Raw genomic sequence first — 8,580 nt, 5'->3', positions numbered from 1 at the left:
GCGTGATCTCGTGAGATAACGCTGTGCCGTCACTCCCACAGTAACTTTACCGGAGTGGAGGCGATGTCTTTTCATTCTCCCGACACGCCGGTAAAATTACTGTGAGAGTAAGTGACGGCACAGCGTGATCTAGCGAGATCACGCTGTTCTGTGAGTATAGCTGGACATGTATGAAGAGAGATGTATGATGCTGATTGGTCAGCGTCATACACTTCTCTTTACAACGCCCACTTGGTCAAAAGTAAAAAAAAATGCCCAGTTTGCCATTTAGAACAAATTAGCATAAAACTAAAAGTTGTCATAAATAACTTCTAGGGGTATGACGATATATGTTTCTCCCAGGTGGGATTTGAAGTTGCTGACAATATACTTACCCATGATATTCCTCTTTGGCATCTTGGTAACTGCTATTCCAGACATTTTCTGACTCATTTTCTGTTATGGTGACATCATGTACGCGGTTATTTGGCAAATTTTTACAGATCGCTTGGGAGGAAAAAAAAACACTATAAATCTCAGGATTGTTCTCAAACATAAGAAATGTAAATTGTGTATATTATATAAGGGCCAAGTTTCTCTTCTGCAGGACATTATTACCGTCTTGGCCATTATAACTGTTGGGGTCACTATCTGGCACTATTGTTTTTAGGGGCAGTATTGTGTTGTGTCTGGAAGAAGTCCTCATGGCGATTTAGGACGGTTAGAGAAGAAAACTGAAAGAGAACGACTCCAATCATAGAAGACGTCACCAGTGAGTCCAAATCTTTCCCACTAATGTGTCTAAAAAATTGCCTCTAAATAGAACTGTTCTTATGATGTTTCAATGAATCTGTAGACCTTGTGAGGCCGGGTTCCTACGTAGAGTAAACGTTGCAGAATTTCCGAATGAAATTATGTGTGGAAATTCCACAGTATTTACAGTAGCAGAAAAGTGAATGAGATTTGAACAAATCTCATGCACCCGCTGTAGAAAAAATCTGCAGCGAAAACCTTTCATAAATTGACCTGCAGTGTGAAGTTTAAATCATGTCAATTAATGCTGCAGATTCGCTGCTCTTTTGTTGCGGGTTTTCCCCATTGAATACAATGGGGATGTTAAATCCGCAGCAAATTGCAAGTGCTGTTACTTTTGCGGTGGAAACGCTGCAATTCCGCCGCTAAAAAATCACTAATTAAATAAAAAGAAACCTTTTTTTTTAAAATTTAATAAAAAAGCTATTACTTGTCATAGCGACGCATTCTTCTGTTTTCCGTCTAGGTCGGCCTCCTGGGATGACTTTTCATCACATGTGACTACTGCAGCCAATGACAGGCTGCAGCAGTCACATGGGCCGCAGCATCATCCCCGGAGGCCGGACTGGTCAGCGGTAAGGATACAATTTATTATTTTTCTTGTAGCGGAGATTGCACCCGAAAAACTGCACCACAATTTGGTGCAGTTTTCTGGGCGGAATTCCCTGCGGGTTTTAGGTCGGATACGCTGTATACTTTTACACAGCATATTCTGACCCGTGGGAACATAGCCTAAGATAATAAGGAGGGGGCACTCATGAAGCCCCTGCACTGGGCCCACCAATGTGTTAAAATGGCCGTGTACTAGAGGGGGTTCCTGACAAGAGATGCTCCACTATGACATCCGTATACCCTAATAGTACATATAGAAAAGGGATGTCTGACTGATACAACCACATTAAATCACTGTCCATAAGGCCCCTATAGATTGCAGACACAGATCTTGTTTGTGGGTCCCCCCAGTTCAGCCCTTCAGGAGCCGTTTAGTGGGTGTAATATTACGGTCCCCATAAATTGACTTTCATGGACTGTATATTATTTTTGTATTGACTTGGGAATATTTACATTCAGATTATTTTATTTAGTAAAATGTAATATTGCAGAATTCAGTCAGATTTGGGTTTTCATTGGACGCTGAGATTGTAATGTAAGTCACAGCGACTCCACATAAATCTCATTGTATTTCAATATCTTTCCAGGCGCAGAAATCCCGGTCTCTTCCCGTTGTGCCCCTTATGTTTTATATACCAGTGATTTACACATTTTATCACCATCCATCTCAGGTAATGACAGAAAGCAGCGGAGGGATCAGGAGATCAATGTGTAAAGGATGTGATGTTCTCCCAGAGGTAGTGGATCCCAGGGATCAGGAGATCAATGTGTAAAGGATGTGATGTTCTCCCAGAGGTAGTGGATCCCGGGGATCAGGAGATCAATGTGTAAAGGATGTGATGTTCCCCCAGAGATAGTGGATCCCAGGGATCAGGAGATCAATGTGTAAAGGATGTGATGTTCTCCCAGAGGTAGTGGATCCCGGGGATCAGGAGATCAATGTGTAAAGGATGTGATGTTCTCCCAGAGATAGTGGATCCCGGGGATCAGGAGATCAATGTGTAAAGGATGTGATGTTCTCCCAGAGGTAGTGGATCCCGGGGATCAGGAGATCAATGTGTAAAGGATGTGATGTTCTCCCAGAGTTAGTGGATCCCGGGGATCAGGAGATCAATGTGTAAAGGATGTGATGTTCTCCCAGAGTTAGTGGATCCCGGGGATCAGGAGATCAATGTGTAAAGGATGTGATGTTCCCCCAGAGTTAGTGGATCCCCGGGATCAGGAGATCAATGTGTAAAGGACGTGATGTTCTCCCAGAGTTAGTGGATCCCGGGGATCAGGAGCCAAACAAGTCATAATACAATGCAGAACATATAGAGATTACATATATATTATCTAATAATAAATTCTATATTCAGTTTATAGAGAAAAAGACATCAAACAGTGAATTTAACCGACATCGCTGGACTTGATGAACGCCGGATTATCAACTGTCTGGATTATTGGACAGATATTGTATATACACCGATCAGCCATAACATTATAACCACTGACCGGTAAATGGAATAACATTAATGATCTGGTTACAACGGCGTCTGACAAGGGGGGGGGGGGATATAGGGCTCTTCCACACGCTGCGGAATTGCTGCGTTTTTCCTGGACTGAATTTTGGACGGAAAAAACGCAGCAGAATACAGTAGCAGCAAAGAGGATGGGATCTAACAAATCTCCTCCACACGCTGCAGAAATATTCCGAGCAGAGTTTGGCCTGCGGTGCGTATTTTTCGGACCGTCGCATGTCAATTCCTGCTGCGGAAAGTGTCCGGAATTGCTGCGTTTTTCAGAGGAGACGTCTCCATCTCCCAACATTGTGAAAAACGCAGCAAATTACGCACCATTTTCTGCCTAATAAAACTCAGGAAATGGTGCGTTTTTGCTGCAGCGGAATGTCTGCATTTTTCAGCTCGAATTTCTGCAGCAATTCCATTGTGTGTGAACAAGCCCTTATTATGCAGTAAGTGAACAGTCAGTTCTTGGAGTTGATGTCTTGGATGCAGGAAAAATGGGCAAGTGTAAGAATCTGAGCCACATTGGCAAGGGCCAAATTGTGATGTCTGGACGACACACACACACACGCACACACAAACACACACACACACAAACACACACACACACACACACACACACATACACACACACACACACACATACACACACAGACACACACGCACACGCACACACAAACACACACACACACACACACACACATACACACACACAAACACACACACACACACATACACACACACACACACACACACACACGCACACACACACACACACGTGCTATAGGTATAAACTGCTTTAAAAAGGACTTATCAGTAGATATTTGTATTCCCCATTAAATAACAATTCTGGAGAATCTTTTCTTAGAACTCTACGTTGCGTCGTTCCTCTGTTATTCCTCCTGGAAATGTATGAATAAATCAACAACTGGCTGTTATCATTCCCCGTGTCATAGGGGCGTGTTTCTACAGACTCTGAAACTGTCCAATCAGTGCTGAAAATATCAGGCAGTGCAGAGCCACACCCTATTGACAAGGAGAATGGTAACACCCAGTTGTCAATTTATTCATACATTTTCAGGAGGAATAACAGAGGAACGGCACAACGCAGAGTTCTAAGAAAAGATTCTACAGAATTGTTATTCCTTGTGAAATTCTAGTATCCACTGATGAGTACTTTTTAATGCAGTTTTCACTACGGGAAACAGGTTCCGGAGCAGTTTATTGGTTGGCGGCCAATGGCTTTTCACGCTGAAGTTTCAGATCTTATTTCCCATTTTCCAGGCTGCGGGGGGTAGAGAGCAGCGGCGTGTCGCCTTTTCCTGGTAACATTGCCTCCAAATCTAACTGAAAATCTCCTTTTCACAGCACAAGGATTTGGGAACCGAACTCTGAGCTCATTATTCATGCGGTTGCGGCAAAACTGACAAGACGATATAATATCATTCTCTCCGGCCCATGAGGAGCTGAAGACATGAAGTGACATGAAGTTGTGTTATTCTTGGGGGAGTCACACGGCTGATCCACGCAGAACCCCTATAGTGAGGTGAACATTTCCAGCTGATGTCATTATAGAATTAGAAAAACTCCATCTTCTGATATTTCATAATGGGAATTACTACATAAGGCCGGATTCACACCAACGTGGGGGAACTCGGACCTGAAAAACGTGACGTTCTTCACATCCGAGGTGCCCCCGTGCGAGTTCTGTTTTCACGGATCCCAGAGACTTGAGTCTATTGAGGAATCTGTGAAAACGGAAGAGAATAGGACATGTTCTATTTTATACCGGATCCCTTCACACGGTTGTTATAACGGCCGTCACATGGACGTTCTCTACATTCATCTGAATTCAGCCTTAGAAGAATCAAAGATCAGTCTATGTGAAGAGCAATAGTGAGAACTGGAGCTTTATATGAAGAACATGACATTTATCTATAAAGTGCAGCTAAACGTCTGACAAACTTCTGACCGGTCATAGAGAGATGTCAGAAGTTTGGATTGGTGGGTCCGAGCACTGAGACCCCCACCAATCTCTAGAATGAAGCAGCTGAAGGTCTCGTGTGATCGCTCAGCTGCTTCGTGTCTGTTCGGCTTTTTCCGGAAAGCCGATGTAGCGGAGGACGGGCTCATAGACTTTCTATTGACTCCGCACACAGATACATTTATTTCCAGAAATACCAGAACAGACAGGAACGGCTGAGCGTCACACGAGACCTTCAGTTGCTTCATTCTAGAGATTGGTGGGGGTCTCAGTGCTCGGACCCCCACCAATCCAAACTTCTGACCTGTCACTATGAGATGTCAGAAGTTTGTAAAACGTTTAACTTCACTTTATTTGTATAAATTCCAACAAGCAAACCAGCGAAATCCAACTTCCCCGTATCATGTGCAGATTTACAGATCATTGGAGGAGAAATGTGCAGTTCACAATAGTCAGACGTTGTCCCCGCCATAACCGCTCCGTTATATAATAGTAATACCACTATACATTGCCTAGATAGTAGTGCCATACAGAGCCCACCGAGTACCCAACACAGTGCCTAAATAATACTGCCATACATTGCTCACATAACAATGTCATCCAGTATACGCAGAATACTACTATACAGTGCCATATAGTTCATGAAAAAGACTGCCATGCAATGCCAGGCCTCTGTGGTGTGTGCCATGCTGGCACTGGTCCAGATAGCAAGACTCATTGTGTCTGGAAGTTACATATGGAAGTATAGTATGTCCCCCAGACCCCTGTGGTGCCCCCCATACTTCCATACATCACTTCCAGAAGAAAGTAGTCTTGCTGTCCTGAAAGTGGCAGCATGGAAGTATGGCATGTACCACATAGGCCAAGGGTGAGGGCCATTCTTCCATATGTCACTTTATACTATTTATTTTTATTATTATTGGGTTTATGATTTCCTTTTCCATTCTAGAACCGTTGACAGTCGGGATGATCCACAGGAGGATTCTGATAAAACCCAAATTGAGGCACCAGTATAGAAATCATCTGATAGTAGCACCAGCACCGCCCAGCAACAAACCCCTGAATAGGGCAACATTCTGGCAGCATCGTGAGTGGCTGCAGACACGCGGCCAAGTCGGCCTGCACCGCGGTGTATTATGGGGCGTGGCGACCCGGCACCCACAACCAATCCATGATTAACACCAGTGTGCCAACTATCTGACCCGAAGAAGCTACAAATGTCCAGGGGCCGTCATCCTTCACAGTCTCGCGGCCCATCTACGACATGTGCCAGAAGACCGACAGCTACACTGGTAGAACATGCTGATTGCAGGGGTGGAGATCTTTGTTGCTCCAAACGACCCGTGGGACCTGTATCAGCATGTGGAGCAGCACAGATGGCGGGTGGCGTGTCCTTCTACCCCGACACATTACACAGCTGGACCATCACAACACCCCGACCATTACCAGCCGTATAACAGTCCTCCAACCCTGTCTCAGCAGGACGGGGACTATCAATCTGAATACCACGGCCCCCCACCCACTGGCCAATCACACAGTGGCCCATACCCACCAGCTCAGACTGTACCTGGACATGCAGAGTGCAGCTCAGGACCTCCAGCAGCGTCGACCTCTCTGAGCGCTGAACTGTTTGACATGTGATCTTCTTTTCCTCATGTGATTGTTCTGCTCAGGTCTGGGCTGTTGTAAATGTCATTTTTGCCCCATGTCGGTGATACTTGTTTATTTTGTTTATTGAATATAAATGTTCTTAAAACAAGAATGTCTGCTGTCATATATAAGGGACTTGTTTTGGGTTGTGGTCTGGTTGGGGGATTATGTCCCGGTATTAGAAATTGATAAATTATCCTCAGAAAAGACACTCAATATCCGATCGATGTTGGAACCGCACAACACCGCCAGAGAGCTGTACAATTGTCCCGGTGCCGGAGCTACAACGAAGCAGCTGATCTGCGGCGCTGCCGGGTGTTTCACCAACACTGATCTGATATTGAGGGCGAGTAAAGGTCATCAATAGCGAAATTTCCTGCAACCACAGGGTCGGTGGGTTGCCTATAAGGGCTTGTTCTCATCTGCGTTGGGGGCTACACCCGGGGCCTCCGTCACAGATTCCGTGAAAAGCAGTGGAGAGAAAAGTCCTGCGCTAGTCCTATACTTTTGCACTTATTTTTTTACTTCAGATATTACTTTTCAGTAACGAGGGTGTCCACAAGGATGAGTATGGGGTCAACTGCACTGGGTGTCCAGGATCCCAGGCTGCATGCATATAAACCACCATAGGGGGCGCTCTGCTCTCTTAAGTACCGTCATTAGTATATTGTTGACTCAGAATGACGGGAATCGGAGGCAAGTGGTTGGCTAGTTCTGTGGGCATGTGTACTACAATGGAGGCGTGCGCCTGGCCCTGTAATGTGGCTGGTGCTAATATAGGTACGCTGTGTCTGCTGCTGATATGGGTACACTGTGGCTGCTGCTGATAAAGGGGCACTGAGGGTAATGCTGGTATGGGGCACTGTTTCTGGTGCTGAAAAGTGGGCAGTATGGCTAATGCTAATATAGGTGAGCTGTGGATAATGCTGTTATGGGGGCACTGTGGCTGCTGATGATCAGCACGTCCTGTGGCCGGTACGGATATGGGGGGACAGTGGCTGGTGCTGATATGGGGGCGTTGTGGCTGGTGCTGATATATGGGGACAGTGGCCGGTGCTGATATGGGGGGACAGTGGCTGGTGCTGATATGGGGGGACAGTGGCTGGTGCTGATATGGGGGGGCAGTGGCTGGTGCTGATATGGGGGGACACTGGCTGGTGCTGATATGGGGGGACAGTGGCTGGTGCTGATATGGGGGGACAGTGGCTGGTGCTGATATGGGGGGACAGTGGCTGGTGCTGATATGGGGGGACAGTGGCTGGTGCTGATATGGGGGGACAGTGGCTGGTGCTGATATGGGGGGACTGTGGCTGGTGCTGATATATGGGGACAGTGGCTGGTGCTGATATGGGGGGACAGTGGCTGGTGCTGATATGGGGGGGCAGTGGCTGGTGCTGATATGGGGGGACAGTGGCTGGTGCTGATATGGGGGGACAGTGGCTGGTGCTGATATGGGGGGACAGTGGCTGGTGCTGATATGGGGGGACAGTGGCTGGTGCTGATATGGGGGGACAGTGGCTGGTGCTGATATGGGAGGACAGTGGCTGGTGCTGATATTGGGGGACAGTGGCTGGTGCTGATATGGGGGGACAGTGGCTGGTGCTGATATGGGGGGACAGTGGCTGGTGCTGATATGGGGGCACTGTGGCTGGATCCTTTACATGGGCTATATTGACACTGACTGTGACTGGGTAGTGTGTGTTTGCATTGGACCATGTGTGTGTCTTGGGGGGGGGGGGTGTATAAGCGTGCGGCTACATAACAGACAATACACTCCATTATAAAAAATAATAAAGTAATAAACAGATTATTATAATATGACATTTCTCAGTCAGAGTAAATCACAAAAAAAATATGGTATTTTTTTAACATGAACAATCTGGGGAACTTGGACGATGGACTGGATCGGCTTTAACCGGCTGAATACAGAAGAAAACTTTCCGCCTTCTTACGACAACTTCTGTTTTATGACTTGCGGCAGCTTCAATATTATTATACTTGTTTTACATTTGTGTTTTTCTTTAGTCTAATTCCATT

At 46.1% G+C, this 8,580-nt stretch overlaps 2 long non-coding RNA genes across 2 annotated transcripts; both read left to right on the top strand.

Annotated features, from left to right (window-relative positions):
- The first annotated feature begins 653 nt into the window (after positions 1-653).
- LOC142719153 (uncharacterized) lies at positions 654-4,321 on the top strand. Its single transcript, XR_012872653.1, has 4 exons — positions 654-751; positions 1,992-2,075; positions 2,763-2,900; positions 4,278-4,321. It is a non-coding gene; the product is annotated as an uncharacterized LOC142719153 (long non-coding RNA).
- An 8-nt stretch (positions 4,322-4,329) lies between these two features.
- Positions 4,330-6,655, top strand: LOC142719264 (uncharacterized). The gene is made up of 2 exons (XR_012872728.1): positions 4,330-4,455; positions 5,843-6,655. It is a non-coding gene; the product is annotated as an uncharacterized LOC142719264 (long non-coding RNA).
- The last annotated feature ends 1,925 nt before the right edge of the window (positions 6,656-8,580 follow it).

This window comes from Rhinoderma darwinii, chromosome 1 (assembly GCF_050947455.1).
Source record: "Rhinoderma darwinii isolate aRhiDar2 chromosome 1, aRhiDar2.hap1, whole genome shotgun sequence".
NCBI lineage: Eukaryota > Metazoa > Chordata > Amphibia > Anura > Rhinodermatidae > Rhinoderma > Rhinoderma darwinii.
Note: the sequence above shows the minus strand (reverse complement) of the source record. Positions and strands in the feature narration are given on the sequence as shown.